The sequence below is a fragment of the Coenobita brevimanus genome, chromosome 74 (genome assembly GCF_032717465.1).
Source record: "Coenobita brevimanus isolate Jiangsu-jjx chromosome 74, ASM3271746v2, whole genome shotgun sequence".
Lineage (NCBI taxonomy): Eukaryota > Metazoa > Arthropoda > Malacostraca > Decapoda > Coenobitidae > Coenobita > Coenobita brevimanus.
In genome coordinates, this window is record NC_137027.1 from 30,127,957 (window position 1) to 30,152,692 (window position 24,736).

Here is a 24,736-nt window from a genome sequence, read left to right on the forward strand (position 1 = left end):
CTGGAGCTCCCGTTTCATCAGCCCTCAGGACTAGTTCCTGACCATCCCCCTTTGCTGAACTTTTTCAGTGTCTCAGTTACACAGAGAGTAGGCCAGCATGCTCTCCAGTACAAATTTCTCTAACTATCTACACCAAACTACATGCACAGTACACACTACACTTCCTATTCAAAATTTAACAAATGGCGTCTCTTTACCAAGCCTCGGAGTCCCCAGGGGGGGGGGACCATAAATGCCCCCACCATCCGCCCCTCTCCCGGTGATGACTCGAGATGCCTGGAACCACTGTCTGACTCTCTTCTTCTTCATTTCTGCAACATTCGTGGCCTTTCCTCTAACTTTCGCTCTGTTGAGCACCACCTCTCTTCTAAACCTCACCTTCTTTTTCTAACGGAGACTCAGCTGTCTGAGGTAACTGACAGCAAACCCTTTTCTGTATCCTCCTACTTTCTCTATACTCATTTCAAAGCCAAAGGTGGCTGTTGTGTATATATACGCAACGACTTATCTTGCTCTCGTGTTCCGGAACTCGATTCTTCTGAATTCTCTACACTCTGGCTTCGGCTTTCCTGTCATTCTCTGACTAAATATATCTGTGCTCTTTACTTATCCCCTAATTCTACTGACTATCAAAAATTCTTCGACTATCTTACTTCTACGATGGAACACATTCTATCCATTTCTCCTTTCTCTGAAATCTCCATTCTAGGAGATTTCAATGTTCACCACCACCTTTGGCTCTCCTCTCCTTTCACGGATCCACCTGGTGAACAAGCCTACATCTTTTCTATCCTTAATGACCTAGAGCAGCTTGCACAGCACCCTACCCATATCCCTGACCGCCTTGGAGAGAGCTCCAACATACTTGACCTCTTCCTCACAACTAATCCTTCTGCTTACTCTGTTAGTCTTTTCTCTCCGTTGGGCTCCTCCGACCACAACCTTATTACCTTAACCTGTCCTATCACTCCGGTACGGCCTGTGGACCCTCCAGGGAAACGTCGTCTGTGGCATTTTGGAGCCGCGGACTGGGAGGCCCTCAGGTAGTACTTCTTTGATTTTCCCTGGAATGAGTATTGCTTCCATGGCCGGGAGCCATCTGCGTGTGCCTTGCGCATTACGGAGGTTATTCTCTCGGGCATGGAAGCATACATTCCTTTCTCATAGCCTTTGACTAACGCAAGAATGCCTTGGTTTAATCACGCTTGTTCTAATGCTGTCTGCAACAAGGAGAGGGCCTACAAAAGGTACTGGAGCCAACCCACTCCTGAATCACATCATCTTTACGTTTCTGCCCGGAATCGTGCTAAGTCTGTTCTTCGCTCTACTAAAAATAATTTCATCCATACTAAATGCTCTCAACTCTCCAACTCGAATTCTTCCCGCTCCTTCTGGCACCTTGCCAAAAATCTTTCTAACAACTTTACCTCATCATCCTTCCCTCCTCTTTTCTACTCTGATGGTTCTGTAGCTATTTCTTCTACTGATAAAGCAGATCTCTTCGCACAGACTTTCTCCTCCAATTCCACCTTAGACGATTCCGGTGCTGTTCCTCCATCCCTTCCCCCCTCTGACTTCCTCATGGCTGACATTAAAATTTCTTCAGTTGATGTATTTTCTGCTATCACTGGCCTCAGTACTAACAAGGCATATGGGCCTGATGGGGTCCCTCCTGTTGTTCTCAAGAACTGTGCTTCTGTGCTTACACCCTGCCTAGGCAAACTCTTTCGCCTTTGTCTGTCAACTTGTACCTCTCCTTCTTACTGGAAGTTTGCTCTCATTCAGCCAGTCCCAAAGAAGGGTGACCACTCCCAACCCTCCAACTATCGTCCAATTGCTTTAACGTCCTGTATTTCAAAAGTTTTTGAGTCAATTCTCAATAGAAAAATTTTAAGGCATCTTTCCTATCACAACCTTCTTTCCGATCGTCAGTATGGGTTCCGTCAGGGACGCTCCACTGGCGATCTTCTCACCTACCTTTCAGACTCCTGGTCATCCTCCATTCAGGACTTTGGCGAAAGCTTTGCCATTGCACTTGACATCTCAAAGGCTTTCGATCGAGTCTGGCATAAATTTTTAATTTCCAAACTGCCCTCCTACGGTTTCTATCTTTCTATCTGTGCCTTCATTGCTAGCTTCCTTTCTGGTCGTTCTATAGCTGCTGTTGTAGACGGCCATCATTCTTCTCCTAGATCTATCAACAGTGGTGTTCCTCATGGCTCTGTCCTATCACCAACTCTCTTCCTTTTATTCATCAATGATCTTCTAAGCTGTACATCTAACCCTATGCACTCATACGCTGATGACGCCACCCTTCACCTTTCCATTCATTTCCCGCAATGCCCATCTCAACAGTTACTTCAACATACAAGGGATGAGGCTATGGCACACCTAATATCTGACTTGGCTCGTAACTCTGACTGGGGTAAAAATAATATGGTTGTTTTTAATGCATCTAAGACTCAGTTCTTACACCTATCAACCCGACAAAAGCTTCCACAGGTATACCCACTAATGTTTAATAATATTCAGCTTAATCCTGCATCATTCTTGAACATGCTTGGGGTTTCATTTACTCGGGACTTATCTTGGAAAGATCATATTACATCTCTTGTAAAATCTGCTTCCAAGAGATTGGAGGTGCTAAGCCGACTCCGCTCTATCTTTACCCCTGCACAATTGTTGACTATACAGGGGTTTTATCCGCCCCTGTGTGGAGTACAACTCTCGTGTGGGGAGGCTCCCCACATACAGCTCTTCTCAATAGTTTGGAGTCAAAGGCTTTTCGTCTCATTAACTCTCCTCCTCTTACTGACTCCCTTCAACCTCTGTCTCTTCGCCGCACTGTTGCATCTTTATCTCTTTTCTATCGCTACTTTAATGGTCACTGCTCCTCTGAACTGTCTGCTTGCATTCCTCCACCTCTACGACGGGCGCGTAGCACCCGTCTGGCAGCAAACTCTCATCCATTTTCTGTCCAACTCTCTAATGCAAGAGTTAACCGTTACTCCCAGTCTTTCATTTATGCAACAGGTCAACTCTGGAACTGTCTCCCTCTGTCTGTATTTCCTGCTGCCTATGATCTCCAGTCTTTCAAACGCAGTGTGTCCAGGCATCTCAAAATGATCGGATCTTGAATTTGGCTCTCTCTTGTATTGTTTTTTTCTCTTGGAGGGAACTGTTACTGCAGGCTCATGGCCTTTGGTTCCTTCTTCCTCGCATAAAATATATATATATATATATATATATATATATATATATATATATATATATATATATATATATATATATATATAAAGAAAGAGAGAGAGAGAGAGAATAATGGTGAAATATGCAAAATAAATAACCTAGGAAGAGGTCTTCAGGAGCCACCTGTGTTACCTGGAACCACCTGGCCAAAAAGGTACTCAAACAAACTAAATTTGGAAAAAAGTTTAATTAATTTGCAATCCATAAATACCCTTTTCTGAAATATTCATAATAATTTGCTACTCACAGTCTTTTGTTTTTGGTGTGTGATATAATATTATTTGTATTATTAGTAAAGACATTAAATGGATTTCATGTTTATATTTATCTACCTGCCTATTTATCTATGTGTTAATTTATCTGTATGTTTATCTCTCTGTTTATCTCTGTGTCCGTTTATATCTTTCTGTCTGTCTATCTATTCATCTATCTATCTGTTTATCGATGTATCTATCTTGATACCTATGTATATATCTTTTTCATTCAGTATACCTTTATCTATCAAATTATTTATCTATACCATTACCTGTCAGATTACATTTATGTCTATCTGTTCATCGATCCATATGTATATCTATTCGTCCATCTGTCTATCTACGAATATACTCTCAATTTTGTTTTTGTTTTTCAGTCAACCTCTACTTCTAAATATCTTTTTTTTTAATGCAAGGAAGAAGGAACCAAAGGCCAGCAGGCCATTCCTTCCAAGCAAAGAAAAAAAACAAACAAACAAAAGAACCAAATTCAAGATTGATGTATCCATCCATCCATTTTTATATTTATCAATCTATACATCTATCTATATTTATCTATCCATCTCTGTGTGTCTATCCATCCGTCCATCCATCCACCTACATATCTCCAAGTATCTATCCATCTACTCATCCATCCATCTATCTATCCATCCACCTACATATCCATCTATCTATCGTAACAAACAAGGTGTGTGTGGAGTTAAGTGCTTGTCTCTGAATTCCACCAACACTTACTCTCCTCACAATTGACACACTTCATTATCGTCTATTTTGCAGTGTTACGACTTTCTTCATTCAATTCCTACTGTAAAATGGTGGTAGTAGTAGTAGTAGATGTTGTTGTTATGGTGGTGGTGGTCGTGGTGGTCGTGGTGGTGGTGGCGGTTGTAGTAGTAGTAGTAGTGGTGGTAGTAGTAGTAGTACTAGTGGTGGTGGTGGTGGTAGTAGTAGTAATAATAATAGTAGTATTAGTATTAGTAGTAGTAATAGTTTCACGTTCGGAACAGCTCTAGGTCTTGTCTTCCCGTTGACGCCATTTTTGTTCCAGCTGCCGCCATTTCGTTCCCTCTGGAGCCTAGGAGTGTCAATACCGTGGTCCTGAACCGTCTCATGGTGGGGAGAGATCTAGTTCCAGTGGCCGGGGGGAGGTGGATGGGGTGCCGTGTGTTGGGTCAGGCTGGCTGGCGGGTCCAATACAGAATTCGTCCCTGTGGAAGATGTAGTTGAGATGATGATGAGGAGGAGGATGGTGGTGACGATGATAATGACTGTGATGATGTTAATGGTTGTGATGATGATGATGATGATGGTGATGATGATGATGGTGATGATGATGATGCTGACGATGATGATAAGGAGGACGAAGATAAAAACAAAGATTGATGATTGCTCTCTACCTCCACTATCATCGTCTATCTATTCTGTTCACTTTAACTTGGAGAGGGAGCTGCAAAGGGGGGGGGGGAGAAGAAGGACATAGAGGAAAGATTTATATTTTTCCTCCAGTCCCTCTCCCTCCCTCTCACCTGGCAACACACACACACACACACACACACACACACACACACACACACGTTCATAACACCTCTCAGATTTACACACAACACACTGTCACATTAAGTCACACACACACACACACACACACACACACACACACACACACACACACACACACACACACACACACACACACACAGCAGTTCATAACACTCCTGAAATCTACACACAACACATTGTCATATTAACACACACACACACACACACACACACACACACACACACCTATTTTCATATGTCAATAGGGTCCAAGTGGGGCATAAACTGCTGCATCTTCATAATATACACAATTTTCAATATAAGGGAGTAGTTTTTCGGTGTGTATAAAGAGAGGTGTCTTCACCCCCACTGAGCTCTTTAGTAACACATTTTGAAAATGACATTTTTTCCAATAGACTTGTACAGGTTTGAATGCAGTTTCTTTACTATATGCGAATTACGCGGTTGCACAGGGTCCCCAAGCCACCAGGGAGCGTCGCAGCTGCCATTATTGGCCTTTTTTTTTTTTTTTTTTTTTTTTTAGAAATTAATATTTGTGTTAGAGTCACTCCATATTCATGAAATAAATTTTGTAGGGGGTACGGTGGACCCGGCAATTATTCTGTGTAATGGCAGGATTTTTTTTTTTTTTTTTGGGGGGGGAAGGGATATTTTTATATGTTTAGTATTATCAGTTGCAATGTATGCCTAAATTTTGATTCCTTAACAAGTTTAACATTTCGTAAGATTTAAAATAAACATTTTAAGGAAACTGCAACATGTCTCATTTATGCGCATTTGGGAGATGTTATAATGCAGATTCAGTAAATCCTGGAGGACGATGTGTCCCGTTTATTGTCATATTCTGTAGGTTTTAATTGCTGTGGTCAACTTGAAATGTTTGATTCGATTTTCAGAGAAAAATAGATGTTAAGAGTTTTTCACCGATCTAGCCTCTTTTCCTATTAAAGTGCACCAGATTAATGCATTTAAATGTTAAAGGCGTGCCCCCGGACAATCTTAGAGGATTTGGAATCCCCCCACCATAGTTTCACAAAATACGGGACCCCAAACAACATTTCGCATAGGGCCCCCAAAATGCAAGAGACGGCACTGTCAGATTTATTAGTAGACTAAACACTTCGTAAAAATAAAGGTGAAAAATTTTTGTTTTATTCCTGATACTTTTATTTACACTGAATAAATAATAACAATAATTCTCTATATAGCAGTATGTGACAGTCCCATCTGTGTCCTGATTGGCTAGCTATTATGACGTCACTAGCTCCGCCCTCTTACCACATTTGTGGCTGCTGGGCCAGCCGCCACAAGTGTGGCGGGTGTGGGAATTCAGTGTTGACCCTGACACCGAGGTGAGTGAACGCTATGGCTCTATTCGCTCTGCTCTGCATTTTACTGGCTGTTCTTCCTGCTTTGAGTTCAGGTACGGTAATTTATGAAGTTGTTTTGAAATTCGTGATGTTAAGTGCCTTTTGAAATTTCGTTATACCTCTTCACTAGCGATTTAGTCTGTCCGCACATCGATATCCTTTCGTGTCTTATAGATGCAAAGTACGGTATGTCGATATGGAATTTTAAACCAGCGGTTTATTCTGATCACTGCACATTGATATACTCTTGCATTAGTGCAACCTGTTTCAATATTAAACAATATAATAACGCTCAGTAGTGCAAAGATGTTTTATGCAAAGATATAATAATAATAAGAATAAGCAATAATAATAATAATAATAATAACTATAATAATAATAATAGTAATACATCGCTAAAGAAGAGCTGTTACGAAGCCTACTATGCCAATAAGAATAAGTTATGTATAATATTGCTTGTCTTCATGCATTTACACACACACACACACACACACACACACACACACACACACACACACAATCACATTTCCTTTTTTTTTTGTCAGTGTCATTTTTGTTATTACATTCGATTGTTTCACAGTATTTTTCATTTTATTATGAAGTTGAAAGTTGAAATACAAATGTGGGCGATTGTGTGTGTATGCGCCAACGCAAGATCGTGCTAGAAGAGTGAGAGAAGAGTTCTGGACAAATGTGGAAGTGTGCATGGAAAAGTTTGGAAGGAATGAGAGAGTGTTTTTGATTGGTGATATGAATGGTAAAGTTGGGAATGTGAAGGTGGATGGAATAGTTGGTGAGTGGGGTGTGCCTGCTGAGATAGATGAGAATGGGAGTGCGTTAGTGGACATTTGTGCTGGGAGGGGGTTGGTGATAGCCAATACCCTCTTCAGGCATAAAATGATCCACAGGTATACATGGCGAGTGATGAGAAGGGTGGGTGGTGAACTGAATGAAAGGAAGGCAATGATTGATTATGTGTGTGTGGATGAAAGGATGCGAAGATGTGTAAAGGATGCAAGAGTGTATAGAGGTTGGGGGAGTGGACTTTCTGACCACTACTTGGTGGTGGCCAGAATTAGAATGCAAGTAAGATGGAGGAATAGAAGAAGGGAAAGACGAGAGGAAGGAGTAGTTGCAAGGAGAGTGGAAAGGTTACAAGAGGATGAGAAAAAGGCAGAGTATAAGAGAGAAGTGGAGGAACGATTGGGCAAATATGAATTGGAGCAGATGGGAGACGTGGAAGGTGTGTGTAAGATATTTACAGAAGAAATATGTGCAGCATGTGATGTGGTGTGTGGAAGGAAGAGAAGACGGAGAGGGGTGCAAGGAACAGCGTGGTGGACTGAAGAGGTGAGACAGGCTGTGGCACAAAAGAAGAAAGCATACAATGAATGGATGAGAAATAGGGGTGTGGAAGAAGTTGAGAGGCGGAAGAGAGAGTTATATGTGGAAAGAAAGAGAGAGGTGAAAAGATTGGTAAGAGAGAGTAAGAAGAGAGTGGATGAGGAATTTGGAAGGAATTTGAGTGTAAAGTGGAGGGACTAAGAAAATGTTCTGGAGAGAAGTGAAAAGAGTAAGACAGGGTGGAAGTGAAGTAAGCAGGGGAGTGAAAGATAAAAATGGTAGATTACTAGTGGAGAAGGGAGAAAAAGTGAACAGATGGAGAGAACACTTTAAGGAATTGTTGAACGTAGAGGATGGAAGTAATGCGAGTATAAGTGGCTGGGGAATGGCTGGGAGAAGGAGGGAGGTGAGAAGACAGGAAGAAACCAGTAGGATAGAAGTTGTGGAAGCAATGAAGAAAGTTAAAACGGGGAAAGCCCCAGGAATTGATGGAGTGTGTGGTGAAATGCTGAAGCATGGGGGAGAGATAGTAGTAGAATGGATGTGGAAGATGTGCAGATTGGCCTGGGAGGAAGGTAGAGTCCCGGAGGATTGGAAGTCAGGTATAATTATTCCCTTGTACAAAGGAAAAGGGGGAAAAGAAGTGTGTGGTAATCATAGGGGTATTTGTCTTCTTAGTATAATAGGAAAAGTGTATGGTAGGATACTTATAGACAGAGTTAGAGAAAGAACAGAGAAATTAGTTGGAGAAGAACAGGGAGGCTTTAGGAAGGGAAGAGGTTGTGTAGATCAGATATTCATTCTTAGATCTTTAGTGGAAAAGTTTCTAGAGAAGGGAAAGAAGTTGTATGCGGCTTTCATGGATTTGGAGAAAGCATATGACAGGGTGGATAGACAAGGATTGTGGAAAGTGTTAAGAATATATGGAGTAGATGGAAAGTTGTTGAATGCTGTGAAGAGTATGTACGATGGTGCGAAGGCTGCAGTGCGTGTGGATGGTGAACTAAGTGAATTTTTCTCTTTGAAAGTTGGTTTGGAACAGGGATGTGTCATGTCTCCATGGTTGTTCAATCTGTACATGAATGGGGTAATAAAAGAGGTACAAGGTAGGGTAGTGGATGTTGGAGTGGCCCTGGTGAGAGAGGATAGTGTTTGGAAACCCCTGTACTGTTGTTTGCAGATGATACTGTGTTGTTGAGTGAAGACGAAGGGGAGCTGCAGGGCTTGGTGGATGAGTTTGGGAGAGTGTGTAACAAACGGAATCTAAAGGTGAATGTAGGGAAGAGTAAAGTGATGGTCTTTGAGAGAGGTGAGGTTAGTGAATGTACAGCGAGGTTGGATGGTGAGGAATTGGAAAATGTGAGTACGTTTAAGTACTTGGGTAGTGTGATGAGTAAGAATGGAGGTTTGGAGGGTGAAGTGCTTGAAAGGGTACAGCAGGGAAGAAAGGTTGCTGGTTCTTTGAAAGCAGTGATAAGAAACAGGGAAGTGAGCATGGAAGTGAAAAAGTTACTACATGACAGTATTGTGATACCAACTCTAACGTACGGAAGTGAAGCTTGGACATTGTTGGAAGGACACAAGTCAAGAGTGAGAGCAGTGGAAATGAGTTATTTAAGAGGAGCCTGTGGAGTCACGTGGAGAGACAGGCTGACGAATGAAGATATAAAGGAGCGTTGTGGTGTGGATGTGGATGTGATAGGAAGCGTTATGGGAAACACACTGAGGTGGTTTGGCCATGTGGAGAGGATGGAGGGTGAAAGACTGACGAAGAGAGTGTATGTGAGTGAGTTGAAGGGGGGAAGAGGGAGGGGGAGACCGAGGATGAGATGGAGGGATGGGGTGGAGAGGTATATGAGAGAGGGGGGTGGAGAGGTATATGAGAGAGGGGGGTGGAGAGGTATATGAGAGAGGGGGGTGTGAGTTGGGAGCAGGGCAGTGAAATGGCGGGGGACAGGGCGACCTGGAGGCGATTTGTTTGTGGCCACCCCAAACGGGATTGAGGCATCTGGCAATAGATAGATAGATAGATTATTATTATTATTATTATTATTATTATTATTGTTATTATTATTAATTTAGTAGTAGTAGCAGCGGCAGCAGCAGCAGCAGCAGTAGTAGTAGTAGTAGTAGTATCATTATTACTATTATTATCATTATTATTATTATTCTTATTATTATTATTATTATTATTATCACTGTTATTTTCCTCACTATTATTCCATATGGTGGGGATATAGGGATCGCCCCTGTCCGTCCGTCTTTCCGTCCGGGCCTGTATCTCGTAAACTACCAGGTGGATTGGCTTCCTATCATACGGAGACATAGAGTATCTCTCGTAGTTGATGCCCGTATAGGTAAAATTGCCATATTGGCTGTACTTCACGAGCTATGACCATATAAGGAAAAATCTGTCTTGTTACCTCCATCAAGAGGATTATGTTTTACCCCGCGTTGGTTGGTTGGTTTGTCTGTCTCTCCGTTAGCAAGATTACTCAAAAAATTATGAACGGATTTTGATAAAATTTAGTGGAATGGTGGGCCATGGGCCAATGAAGAATGATTAAAGTTTGAGGCGGATCCGAATCCGTAGTAACAAGCAAAATATCTCCAAAAGTTCGCAATGAATGTCAATGAAATTTTATGGAAAGATGGATGTTTTTTAATGGCAATGGTGCTGGTGGAGGTATGCGCTCTCTGATCGATTTCTAGTGTTATATTTGCAAACTTCTTTCTGGATTCTCTTCTTATCTTACAGAAAGATACAAGCCCTGGTTTATGTCCTTATATATGAAATTGCCACATTGTAAGTATTTTACGAGCTATATCCATACAAGGAAACTAATCTGTAAATAGCTGTATCTTGGAAACTGCTTCCTAGATCATCTTAACGTCTTTAAGAACAAGAAGCGGTGCCAAGACACAGCAAATCCGTGCCCGGCAGTCATTTTAGTGCTGACGTATAAACACAACAGGATAGTCAAAGATGTCACATAACAGTTGGAATATACCGGGTGAAAATTGACGATTTTTAGCCCATCTGAAATTTTAGGCCCGACTCACCTGATATTGACTTTCCTCCCGCTAACTGGGGGGAGGGGGGGTGGCCCGCTGATGTAATGAAGCATATTATAGGATGCAAATTTGAAAGATGCATCTTAGGTTTAACATTTTGGGGGGCCTACAGCCTGGGCCTTGGTCCAACTTGGCCAAAAATTTCATCAGATGTTCAGAAGGTCATAGCCCATCATCTCTGCAATTTTTAATCAAAATCGCACAAATGCTTTTCACGTAAAGTTGTTAACAGATAGACAGACAAACATACATACAAACAAACAAACAAAGAGACGGGCAAACCGAGTGAAAACAGTACCCTACCAATCTCTGAGCCCCGCCGGGGCGGGGACGGATAATGTACAAGTCCTAGTTTATGTCCCTGTATGTATATATATATATATATATATATATATATATATATATATATATATCCAGGGGCAGGATCCCACTGCTACCTGGCGCGTCCCCGGGTGGTGGGTAGGGGAAGGTCTTGTAGATATACAAGGTACCGTCTTAGACGATGTGGACCATGGGACCCCCTATAGATATATAGGGCTCCAGCGAACATAACGAATAAGGTGGCAATAAATTACATCTCACCAGAAACTGTGTGGCAGGGAGGTGAGATTATTTGCCACAATCCTCCCAACCAAACATGAGTTCTATTGCAAAGTATTTGACGGGCGTTCCTGTTGGATCATCGTCTACTAAAGGTCCAACCGCACTGCCTCCTGTGCTTACAGGCAGTGTGCCACCGAAAGTGAGTAAGCACTGTGGTGACAAGTTAGAGACTGGGATATTAAACACTCTTAAATCCATGAAGATCTATGCATACAGTGTAAGAAGCCTTGCTGAAGACTATAAACTTAATATCTTAATGGCTGAACTGGAAAACATTAGTTGGGATATTATAGGTTTGAGTGAGACCCACAGAAGAGAAGAAAAAGTAATTCAGCTCAATTACAGTGGCCACCTATTTTACAACAGAGGAAGGGAAAATGAAAGAGTTAGTGGTGTTGGATTTCTAATTCACAGAAATGTTGCAGACAACATTGTTAAATTGAACAGTGTATCTGACAGAGCAGCAGTGGTTGTAATTAGACTGTGCAAAAAATATACCCTGAAAGTGATACAAGTATATGCACCACCTTCTCAGAGCTCAGATGAAGAAATTGAAACATTCTATGATGACATCTCACAGATTACGGAAGAGGAAAAGACCACCTATACTATACTCATGGGAGAGTTTAATGCAAAAGTTGGAAAATAAAAAAATGGAGAAGCATGTATGGGAAAATTTGGAGTGGGAGAAATGTTGGTAAACTTTGCAGAAATGTTTAACATGAGAATAATGAACACATTCTTTCACAAAAGAACAGGGAGAAAGTGGACCTGGAGAAGCCCAAATGGAGAAACAAAGGATGAAATCGACTTCATTATAGCAAATAAGAATAACACAATCACAAATGTCACAGTTATCAACAAAGTAAATATTGGAAGTGACCATAGAATGGTGGGTTGCACAGCAAGATTCAGTATCAAAAGTGAAAGAAAGATGATTAATGATAAAAAGATATGCCCAATAAAAGTCAGCGAAAACAAAGCAGCTTTTCAGTTGGAAATAAGGAACAGATTTCAGGCTCTCAGTAATGTTGAATGTGACATTGATGAGCTGAATGACAGACTAACAAAAGTGCTAAAAGAATCAGCGGAGGTAGTAGGAAAACCTAATACAACCAAAGCCAGGAAGCATTCAGAGAAGACACTTGAGCTTATGAAAAAAAGAAAGGTAATGAAAGTAAAAACAAAGAAAGATGAAATAGAACGAACGGAATTAAATAAGCTTATCAACAAAAGACAAAGAGAAGAAAAAAGAAAGAGAAATACGGATCAAATCAAAGAAACCATCAAAAAAGGAAAAAGTCTGAAACAGGTCCGAAGTAAAATGGCACTTGGAAAGCAACAAATTACGTCACTAAAAGACAAAAACGGTGAAGCCATTAAATGCAGAGATATGATGCTGAAGAGAGTTGAAGAATTTTACAAAGAACTGTATGCCTCAAAGACAGTAGTACCAATAGCTAACTTTTCAGTTGACACAAGTGAAATACTTGAGATAACACCAGACGAAGTAAATATTTCTCTTAAAAATATGAAAAGAGGGAAGGCTCCGCGAGAAGATGGAGTAGTAGCAGATTTACTGTTGGATGCTGGAGCAGAAGTACAAAATAGGCTTGCTCACTTATGTACCTAATGTATAAAACAAAAGAAAATTCCCAAAACATGGTATAATGCAGTAGTTATTCTACTTTATAAAAAAGGCGACTCAAAAGACCTTAGTAACTATCGACCCATTAGCTTGCTATCAGTCATTTACAAACTCTTCACTAAAGTCCTTACAATCAGAATAGCTACAAATTTGGAGGAAAACCAACCTCGGGAACAGGCAGGATTCCGAAACGGGTACTCGACTACTGATCATCTACATACAATGAATCAGCTAATTGAGAAAACTACAGAATATAATAAACCACTATTCTTAGGTTTTGTTGATTACGAGAAGGCTTTCGACTCAGTGGAGCAGAAGGCAGTTATAAATTCATTGCGAGAACAAGGAGTGAATGAGAACATTGTAAAACTGCTCGAAAACATATATAGAGAGGGAACTGCTACAGTTAAATTATATAAGAACTGAAAGAAAATTAAGACTGAGAAGGGCGTGCGTCAGGGAGATACAATTTCACCAAAGTTATTCACAGCATGCCTAGAAAGTATTTTCAGAAAGCTAGACTGGGAAAACAAAGGAGTAAACATAGATGGAGAAAAGCTAAACCATTTAAGATTTGCAGATGACATTGTCCTAATCTCAGAAAGAGCCGAGACATTGCAAGAAATGTTAAATGACCGGAACAGAGAAAGTCTCAAAGTAGGGCTAAAGATGAACCGGAGTAAAACTAAAGTAATGTTTAATCCTCAAACACCAAAGAGCATCATCAGAATAAGTGGAGAAATTCTTGAAGAAGTCGAGGAGTACAATTACCTGGGACAAATACTAAAATTAACGAAAGATAATGATAGCGAAATAAACAGACGCATTACAATTAGATGAAAAGCTTTCGGTAAACATAGAGACATTATGAAAAGTAGCTTGCCAGTTTGTATGAAACGAAAAGTATATAACGAATGTATAATTCCAGCTATGACATGGTTGTGAGACTTGGAAACTGACAAAATGGATGGAAAATAAATTAATTCGTTCTCAGAGAGCAATGGAAAGGTCAATGTTGGGAATATCTTTAAGAAACATGAAAAGATCAACTTGGGAGAGAGAGCAGACTAAAGTCAAAGATGTTATAGAAGTTATAAAAGAACAGAAATGGAGGTGGGCAGGCCATGTAGCAAGAACAAGGGATAATCGTTGGAGCAAGAGGTTGACTGACTGGACACCAAGAGGTTGTAAACGTAGCAGAAAAAGGCCAGACAGGAGGTGGAGATGAGATAGAGAAATTTGCAGGGAAAACGTGGCAAAGATTGGCTCAGTCAAGGAATTCGTGGAGAAGGTTGGGGGAGGCCTTTGTTCAGCAGTGGACGTAATGGCTGCTGCTGCTGCTGATATATATATATATATATATATATATATATATATATATATATATATATATATATATATATATATATATATATATATATATATGACATTGGCAAAACTATTAGTGCATATCTACATAATCTTTAACGCATGGTGGGTTAGGGGACATGTCTTTGGTGAAGGCTTATTATTATTTGTGTTATTATCATTATTATTACTACTGCTACTACTATTATTATTACTATCACTCACTAATATTGTTATTATTATTATCATTATTAATATAACTCACCATCACTACTATTATTATCATCACTCCTACTGTTATCACTATCACTACTTCTGATATCATCACTATTATTATTATTTTCACCACTACTATTATTATCACTACTACTACTGCTGCTAGTATCGCTACCACCATTATCGTCACTAGTACCATTATTATTATCAGTACTACTATTATTAATATCACTACTAGTATTATAACTACTGTTATCATTATCACTACTGTTATTATCACTACTTCAATTATTATCATTACTACCACTATTATCATCACTGCTGTTATTATTATCACAACAACTATTAATGTTATCAATACTACTACTGTTATTATCATTTCAACTGTTATTATTATTATCACTACTTCCATCAGTACCACTATTATTATCATCACTACTACTATTATTATTATCATCATCACTACTACAATTATTATCACTACTTCTATAATCATCACTATTACTATCATTATCACTACTGCCGGTACTTTTATCATTATCGCTACTACTATCATTATCACTACTCCTATTATTATCACTACTGCTATTATTATTACGATTACTACTATTATTATTATCGGTACTACTGCTATTATTATCACTGTTACTATTATCATTATCACTACTGCAATTATTATTATTAGCATCATCACTACTACTATTATCATCGCCAGTACTCTTATCTTTACTTCGTAACCCACAACAGGTCATAGCAAGCCACCCCCGTGCGAGGAAGACCCCTGCTGCTACACGGGTAAAGACGGCAGGTGTTACTGCTACAGAAGCTGCCTCGACGGGAGGAAGAGGTCGTCCGAAGAGCCCACCACGACCACAACGACAACGAAGACGACCAGTACGACTCGAGGTGACCCCAGCATCGGCAGTGCGAGTAGTGGTAAAGGTCGTCGTGAAGCCCCCAGTGGTCGTCGCGCAGTATGGCAGTCGTAAGCAAGAACTCGGCTCCATTATCCTCAACAAGAACGACAAGAACACCAACAAAAACAATAACAGAACAACAAGAATGACAAATAAACAAGAACAAAGAACAAGAACAACAATACCACCACAACAACTACAACAACAAAGTGAAAAACAAGAAACAAACAACAAAAACAATAACAAGAAACCAACAACAAAAACAATGACAAATATCCTTTCACCTTAGCTTGGCCCAGATTTTCGTCCTTTTGCAGCTTATTTCACGTAGCTCAGTGGCAGAATAAGACAATGCTACGGCTCTACATCCCTCCCATAGCACTTCTTCGTGACTAGCAATTTCAAGATGTTAATGAGGGCTATAACCCCCCCCCTCCCGTTCCAAAATTCCCTACTGTGCTTAATAAAATCCCTTGGATGTGATATGGATTACATGAAAGGGTAAACGAAAAATAATAATTCTCTCTCTCTCTCTCTCTCTCTCTCTCTCTCTCTCTCTCTCTCTCTCTCTCTCTCTCTCTCTCTCGCCATATATATTGTTCAGAGAGTGAAATACCATGTCTCATTATCCTGTGTGGTGGTGTGGTGTGGGTATTATTGACTTATGTGGTATTATCCTGTGCGGTGGTGTGGTGTGGTGTGGCTATTATTGACTGGTGTGGTATTATCCTGTGTGGTGATGTGGTGTGGCTATTATTGATTGGTGTGGTATTGCCCTGTGTGGTTGCGTGGTGTGGGTATTATCGACTGGTGTGGTATTGACCTGTGTGGTGTGGTGTGGTGTGGGTATTATCGACTGGTGTTGTATTATCCTGTGTGGTGGTGTGGTCTGGTGTGGGTATTACTGACCGGTATTATAGACAGAGAAATGCAGACAGCAACAGCCCAGTGCCTTCTTTCAGGCTGTCTGGTAGAGTTTAAATGACTGTAGGTCATAGGAAGAGGGAGAGACTGACTGAGGGAGATAGTTCCTCGTCTGACATTCGGGAAAGATGATGGTGAGGAGGAGGAGGAAGAGGAGAATGATGAAGGTAGTAATGGTGGTGGTCGTGATGATTGTGGATAATGAGAAGAGGAAGAGAAGAAAAGAAACGGTATTTGTGGATATTCCATAACACCTCTTCCTTGACAATTTAATATAGACTTTTTTTTTAAAGAGACAATGAATGGAGGAAGGAAAAACAAAAATACAAAAAAACACAAATCACTTTGCCTAAAAGCATCCTCCATTCATAAAATATAACAACTGGATTTAAATAAAAGTGGATTAAATGTTTGTGGGAAGCAACTCCCAGGAAGTGAATTCCAGAGAGTAGTAATTCTGGGGATAAACGAATTATGATAAGCAGAGGTTCTGCATTGCGGGGGGGAGAGTGTAAGTTCATGGGTGCTCCCAGTTGCCCGAGAATTTCGGGAGAAAATGTGAAGGGGAGGCAAAATTGAGGCAATTTCGTCAGAACAGTTAAGGTAAAAATATTGGTAAAATAATGCTAAAGAAGCAACATCTCTACGTACTTTTAATGGAAGAAGATCCTGCGTAATGGCAGGATTATTGATTAAAATAATGGCTTTATTCTGAATTTTGTCCAACTGCCTCAATGCAACCGCTCCACATTCACTCCACAGTGGCGAACAGTATTCAATGTGAAAATGCACATGACTTTTGTATATTATGGCCAACTGCTCGTCAGTGAAGAATTCACGAACTCTGTACAGAAGTCCCAATTTTGTAGAAGAATTTTTAGCAAGTGATTTAACATAAGCTGTCCAGCTTAGGTTGGAGTTTATTGTGACACCAAGGATATCAACTGTAGCGGATATGGGAATACTGACATCATTTAATATTATGTGGGAGTCTGAGAGGTTCTTTCTGTTGGAGAAATTAATGTATTTATTTTTCTGAGCATTAAATGAAACCAGATTTGTTTGTCCCCATTGATTAATTTTAGAAAGGTCTTCGTTCAGAGAAATTGCTCTGTTCATTTGGGAATTTATAGTACCAGATTGTGTAAAGGAGGTACTAAATGTGAAAGAACTATGAAGTGTCATCAGCATAAGAGTGTATTGGGTTGTGGGTGACAAATAGGTCATTTATATGAATGGGAGAGAGGGTTGGGGCCAAAACTGATAAAGCATTTATGGAATGAAATTGGGAATAAATTTCATATACCATGACCAGCATTTTTCTATTATGAAGGTAAGAAGAAATTAGAGGAACCAGTGATGCAAGGCCATAATGTGACTTCTCAGACAATATGGCCCGGTGTCACACTCTGTCATATGCTTTTGAAATATCAAGTGCTATTGTGTGTGTTTCACCATGTTGATCTAATGTTTTGTTAATGTAATGGGTAAGAAGACAAAGAATGTTTACAGTTGAACGTTCTTGTCTAAATCCATACTGCCGATCATCGATTAATTTACTGATTTCTAGGTGCTTGGCTATGTGTTTGTTTATTCATGTCTCAAAAACTTTACCAAGAACGGAAGTTATAGCGATTGGTCTACAGTTTGATGGATCAGAAGTGGCCCCCTTCTTAGCAACAGGATGGATATTTGTTTCTTCCCAAGAGGCTGGAAAACTTAAGGTACAGATGCATAAGCGGAAAAATTTTGCCAATACAGGAGCCAACACCCGGGAGCAAATTTTAATTACTATTGAAGGAATTTCATCGGGACCAGTAGCTTTATCTGCTGAGAGACTCTGTATTAGAGCTTGTATGTATCTTGCGTGAATCTTGAAAAGGGGTAGGGGAATCAAAATCAAGTACAGGAATATTATGATTTTCTGTACTTAGGGTTGAGTTTGTTGAAAAAATTTTGACAAGAAGATTGGCTTTTCCACGTGGGTCACTTACTAGATTTCCATTGAGGGACTGTAATGGTGCAATGGAAGAGGTGGTAGTGAAGTTAGATTTGAATGAATTATGGGTAGACCAGAATATTTTGTTATCATTTGGGTTGTTTAGTAGTTTGTTAGCTTGTCTATGAAAAAAGTTTGATTTAGAAAGATTGATAATGATTTTGACATGGTTTCTGATATTTCTGTAATAGTTCAAGGCTTGTTTACTTTTGGTCCTTGTATAAGTGTTATGGGTTATCTTTTTATGTTCTGTTACTCTAGCACAATTGTGGTCAAACCATTTAGGTGAATTACATCTTTTTCTGTAACTATGATGAGAAATGAAAGTTTCCATGCTGACTTTAATGAAATCCTGTATGTGGCCCAATGTGGAGTGTGTATCTTGAGAGAAAAAAGAGGTCCAAGGAATATCCATGAAAAAATTTTGGAGACCCTTCCAGTCTCCCCTGTTGTGGTGCCATTTAGTTACCATGAGAGGTTTAGAGCAGGAGGATGTGGTATATGTTGAACTGGTGGCTTGTATCAGACAATCATCCGAGGGTCCGAGAGGGGACTTCACTTCGACATTATAATTATCTGAATTAGTTGTTAGAAACAAGTCCAATAGGTGGGGATTTTGTTTGGGGTTGTATGGCACACAGGTTGGTTGACCGACTAACTGAATGAGATTAAATGAGTCTACAAATAGCTCACATTCAAGACAAGTTATCAGTTCTGGCTGAATAAGTGAGCCATTCAACATTATGGACATTAAAATCACCCAGGATACTAGTTTCTGATACAGTATTATTGTTGAGGACACTTAGTTGTGAAGACAGAGTCAAATAAACTCGGCTCTGGAGGGGCATTAGGGGAATGATAAACACAACAGAAATACTTAATTTTACAAAAAGAACTTAATTTGTATATGGAATAGTCGAAATAAGGACAATTAAATTTAGTAATCTCCTCCAGGGTAATTTCTTATTTAGCAAGGCAACATACACCTCCTTTGGGCCTGAGATTTTGAATCAAGAATTAACCAGGATAATTAAATCTAGCTAAATCGGAGGTGGAGATTACTTGAGTCTGCCAAAAATAACATATCTGGTGATTCGAACTAGAGGAAATTGTGAACAGAGTTGATGTTGGACTGAAGTCCTCTAATATTTCAGAAGACAATTTTGCTGCACTGATGCATAGTTTTGAGGCACCACGACACTATATGTGGCACAGTCGCTTGATGACGACCGGGAGGGCCCTGTGCAGACGACCCAGCCCTGCCGGTGGTGGTCATCCGAGAAACCGCTGCAATAATGGGCCAGTGCACTGAGTGGTCCTGACATCTGGTGGGAGTCTGTGAACTTCTCCCAGATGCAGCAGTTGCGGGTGTGAGGGTTACAGCTACCAATATTTGATGTTATTCTGCCCAAAGCCAGCTAAAACTGAATGTTGTTATGTTGAACATCAGGTGTAAACCAACAAACTAAGGGTTCTGGAATATTCATGGACTTGTAAAGAAGATCGGTTGGGAAGAAAATAGTATTCAAACGTATGTTCTACCCCTGCGTATCAGGTGATTTCTAGGGATGTATTAAAGAGGGTTTGTGTGGAAATATTGCCTTCATGCGTGTATAAAAACAGTTAATAATTCGAACAAGGGTAAGAGGATTTCTATTTCTTAAAAAACAATGATAAATGACATGGATAAATTCGTCATGCGACATTTCCACTCGGTACTCGGCTCTTCCACACGTACGATTGTAAACAAACACGAAACTGGCGAGGTGCGTCAGTGATGGGATGACATGGTTCCGTGACATTGACAATAAGAGCAGTTAGCAAAATGATGAACTTTGTTTGCGCTGTGGCCGACTGTAAATCAAATTCAACTTTCAACACAGACCAGCACCCATTCATGAAACACGTGAAAGGGTGGGCCAGGTTTCCATCATAGATGGACGCCAAACGTCATAGGCTGTGGGAGATGCCATGTAGAAGAGGTGATGAGTGGAGAGCAACCAGGAAAACTTGTCGAACATTGCCCCGGCAGCAAATTTTAAAACATGGCAAAATTTGTGCATGAAAGCATTTCTTCATATGTTTACCATGTTATAGTCTTACACCAATTATATGGGATGTTTACTGAATAGTAAATTGTATGTAGAAGTTAATTCCATGGAGATGATGATTTCTGTTTTATGAGTTTATTTATTTTTTTCCATTTCCACTTACACACTAATAACATGATTGTCAAAGGCATTTAATGTGAGGAAACTACATGAAAGTGCATAGAAAAATTTATCTTTGAAACCCGTAAAACGATTTTATGGGAGAAGTTCACAGACTCCCACCAGATGGCAGGACCACTCAGTGCACTGGCCCATTCCCAGCATTGCAGCAGCCATGGTTCTTTTTACGGGGGGGGGGGTGGAGGGGGAGCAGGGATATGTTGTGGAATGTGTATGATATGTAATGACAAGATCGGTGTTTTATGGAGAGAGGATAGCCGGTTTAAGTCAATGTGGTATAATGTGGGTGTGTGTTATGTAAGGAAGGCAGCCTGATACCCTCTGATGTGTGACGCAGAAAGATGTGTAACCAGCTACCAAGACCTAGCAGAGAAAATGGAATCCAGGCTATTCCTTGAGTCTCCCGTTACCTTGGCGGTGGTATTTCCCTGGGCGTGGCTGCCTACCCCAGTTTCCTTCTATATTGTATTAACGCAAATTATGAAGGTATTTAAAAGATACACATAACATGCGAGGGAATAATAACATGGAGGAGGTAAAATAATTTGCCTAAAAGTAACTGTTACGCTATGTAGTTCTTGAGAGATAGATAGATAGATAGATAGATCGAGAGAGAGAGAGAGAGAGAGAGAGAGAGAGAGAGACTACTTTTTGCTGATCTTACTGAATGAGATTTTCCCTATTTCTTTTATTTTCTATTTACTTCTCTCGTATTACGCCATTCATCCCTTCTTCCCCAACTCCCCCCCTCACTCCCTCCCTCCCCCTCTCAGTAGTAGTGGTAGTGGTGTATAGGTGTTGATGCTGTTTGTGTAGTCTAGCAGACCCATCGATCACAAACAAGCAATACTTTCTTGTGGCAGACAACGCCTGGCCAGGATGGGAACAGGGTCCTTCCACACGGTGAGTTGCGGGTAAAATGAAGGAGGCATACCCCCAAGAGGATGAGCTGTGTCTAGGATATGTATGAGTACCAGTGTCACCCAGACTTTGTCTACTTTGTAAATGTGGTTGAGTTCCCTGCCTGAGAGTGTTGTGCAAGGCCAGCTGTGTATAGGAGATAGGAATGAGCAATAGTGTCAGCCCAGGCTTTGTCTACTTGGTAATTGTGGCTGACTTTCCCGCCTGGGAATGTTATGCATGGCCAGCCACCATGTCACTGCCACGGCAGAACCTACCGAGACGATGGTAACCATGCAGCCTCTGCCTGTTTGGTGCGCTAACCAGCGCTACATCTTGCCCAAGGGTGACCCAGACGCCCATCTTCTCTGAACCGGACACATCACACGGCCACATACCCATGATGTGTTAGGTAATGATGAGCAATTAAGCATATTATACCCGTTTTATTCTAATTTGGCCCAGATTTTTTTGGTTATTTTATATTTTATTTCACACTCTACATTCCTTCCATAGCACTTCATGACTGTCATCGTATTCTACTGTTAATCTCTTGTAACAGCTTAGATTTCAAGATGGAGAGATGACAAATTTAGGTCAAGTTACTGTAAGGTGAAAATGGTATAATACACAATGGAGTATGAAAGACAAATAGCAGTAGGAAATCCATTATATATATATATATATATATATATATATATATATATATATATATATATATATATATATATATATATATATATATATATATATATACTGCAAGGGCCGATTACACTATGGTTCACAGACTACACACACGTCCAGAGCCAATACAACACTACAATTACACTTACAAGCATTTCTCACCCTACATGCAATCTCTACCAAACAGCCTAAGCCATATATATATATATATATATATATATATATATATATATATATATATATATATATATATATATATATATATATATTGTTACGGAACAGAGAAAGATAACGTACACTTTAAGTGAGAATGCGAAGAGTCACAACTGTCCCGTAAAGTTCCAGGTTCAAAACAAAAGAGTTAAGTAAAATTACAAGTTAAAGTTTAATGCTCAAACTAACAATAAAACATTCAGGACTCATAAGGATAATGTAATGGCAAATAAACAGGTTAAATATATGGTTAACTGCAATAGCCTCTATTAACACGAAATTAGCAAGAGTAAATTTATCTAAGTCAGCCCTGATAAAATGAAAATACACCTGGTAATGCTCAGTGAATGCCAGATAAATTATTACAGATACAAACTATTATCAAAAATGACTGACATAAAACCCAACATTAATCAAAAAACCTCACTAGGCCTAAGAATTAACCTTATGCTATACAGTACAAGAACAAAATGCAATAACACGTATACTCAAATCACACAGCTGCTAGATGGTTGAACACTTCCTGAGAAATTCACGATAATAATAACTGTACAGGGGAGGACAGAGATGTGAACAAAATGAGGAGCAGATCTAAGTGGCAATGATGCAGAGACTGAGCTCATTATATAGGGGCCAGGAGAGCTTGATACAACTTGTAAGAAGGACGCGCAAATGAAGCCATGGGGACAAAGAGCTGAAAATCCCACTCTGAATAACCGAGAAAACGACTTACTCTACTATAACGGTAGAAGGGGGGGACTGAGGCAGAACACGCTCGTGATCAAACATGCAGCAACTGTGCGTTAAAATTACACAAAGGATGATGAAATCATAGGCTATGTAACACCTCCCCACAAAGAAAAAGAAATTTACAAAGGAAATTTCTTATTACTCTAAAACAATCTGTCTAAAGTCTAGATAAGCAATCTGCAATAACATTTTCTTTCCCCTTGACATGTTGTATGTCTAATGAATACTCCTGAAGAAGTAGACTCCATCTTGTCAATTTCTGATTTTTATCTTTAAACTTACTAAGGAATTTCAGTGGGTTATGATCGGTATAAATGACTATGGGGTCAAAACCAGAACACAAATAAAATGAAAAATGCTGTAAACCCAAAATCAAGGCCAAAAGCTCTTTCTCAATAGTTGAGTAGTTCTTTTGAGGTGGAGTGAACTTCTTACTGTAATAAGATACAGGATGTTCAATACCCTGATCATCCTCTTGCAGCAAAACAGCCCCAGCTCCTGTATCACTTGCATCAACAGCCATCTTAAAAAGCTTAGCAAAATTTGGAGTAGCAAGCACTGGCCGACTTAATAGAATAGCTTTAAGTTTGTTGAAAGAGGATTCACAGTTATCGGTCCAGACAAATTTAACTCCCTTTTTCAGTAGGTCTGTAAGTGGTGATACAAGAATTGAAAACTTACGAACAAATCTCCTGTAATAACCTACCATTCCCAAAAATCTTTGTAGCTCTTTCCTACTTTTAGGTCTGGGAAGATCACTTATAACCTGAACCTTAGCTCCTGGTGGTGCAACATGTCCATCACCAATTACATACCCAAGGTACTGAACTTTAGCTTGACCAAACTCACACTTTGATAAATTAGCTACAAGATTAGCATGAACTAAACGGTCAAGAAATTTACTGACATGGCGTAGGTGATCTTTCCAGTTGTCACTGAAGATTAATACATCATCAATATAAACAACACACCCTGCCAAACCCTCTGTTACAACATTCATGAGCTTCTGAAATGTGGCTGGTGCATTCTTCATATCATACGGCATTACAGAACATGCAAAAGCCTTTCCTAGTGTTACAAAACATGAGATCTCCCTAGCACGTTCAGTCATAGGTACTTGCCAGTATCCCTTTAACAAATCAAACTTACTTATGTACCTAGCCTTTCCGATCTTGTCTATGCAATCTACCACGCGAGGGAGAGGGTAAGTGTCTGTTTTGGTTATCTGATTAACACGTCTGGAGTCAATGCAAAGCCTCTGTGACCCACCTGGCTTAGGGACTAGAGTGACAGGAGAACTCCACTAGCTCTGACAGGGCTCAATCATCTTGTGGTCCAACAGGTAGCCAAGCTCCTTCTGGATGAGAGGAACTTTCACTGGGTTCACACGGTAAGGAGGCAATTTAATTGGCTTTGCGTCTCCAACATCGACATCATGCATCAACACAGTGGTTC

The 24,736-nt window shown here is 40.0% G+C and overlaps 1 long non-coding RNA gene across 1 annotated transcript; it reads left to right on the forward strand.

Annotated features, from left to right (window-relative positions):
- Nucleotides 1–6,401: 6,401 nt before the first annotated feature.
- LOC145407752 (uncharacterized) lies at nucleotides 6,402–17,951 on the forward strand. The gene is made up of 2 exons (XR_013898787.1): nucleotides 6,402–6,483; nucleotides 15,411–17,951. It is a non-coding gene; the product is annotated as an uncharacterized LOC145407752 (long non-coding RNA).
- The last annotated feature ends 6,785 nt before the right edge of the window (nucleotides 17,952–24,736 follow it).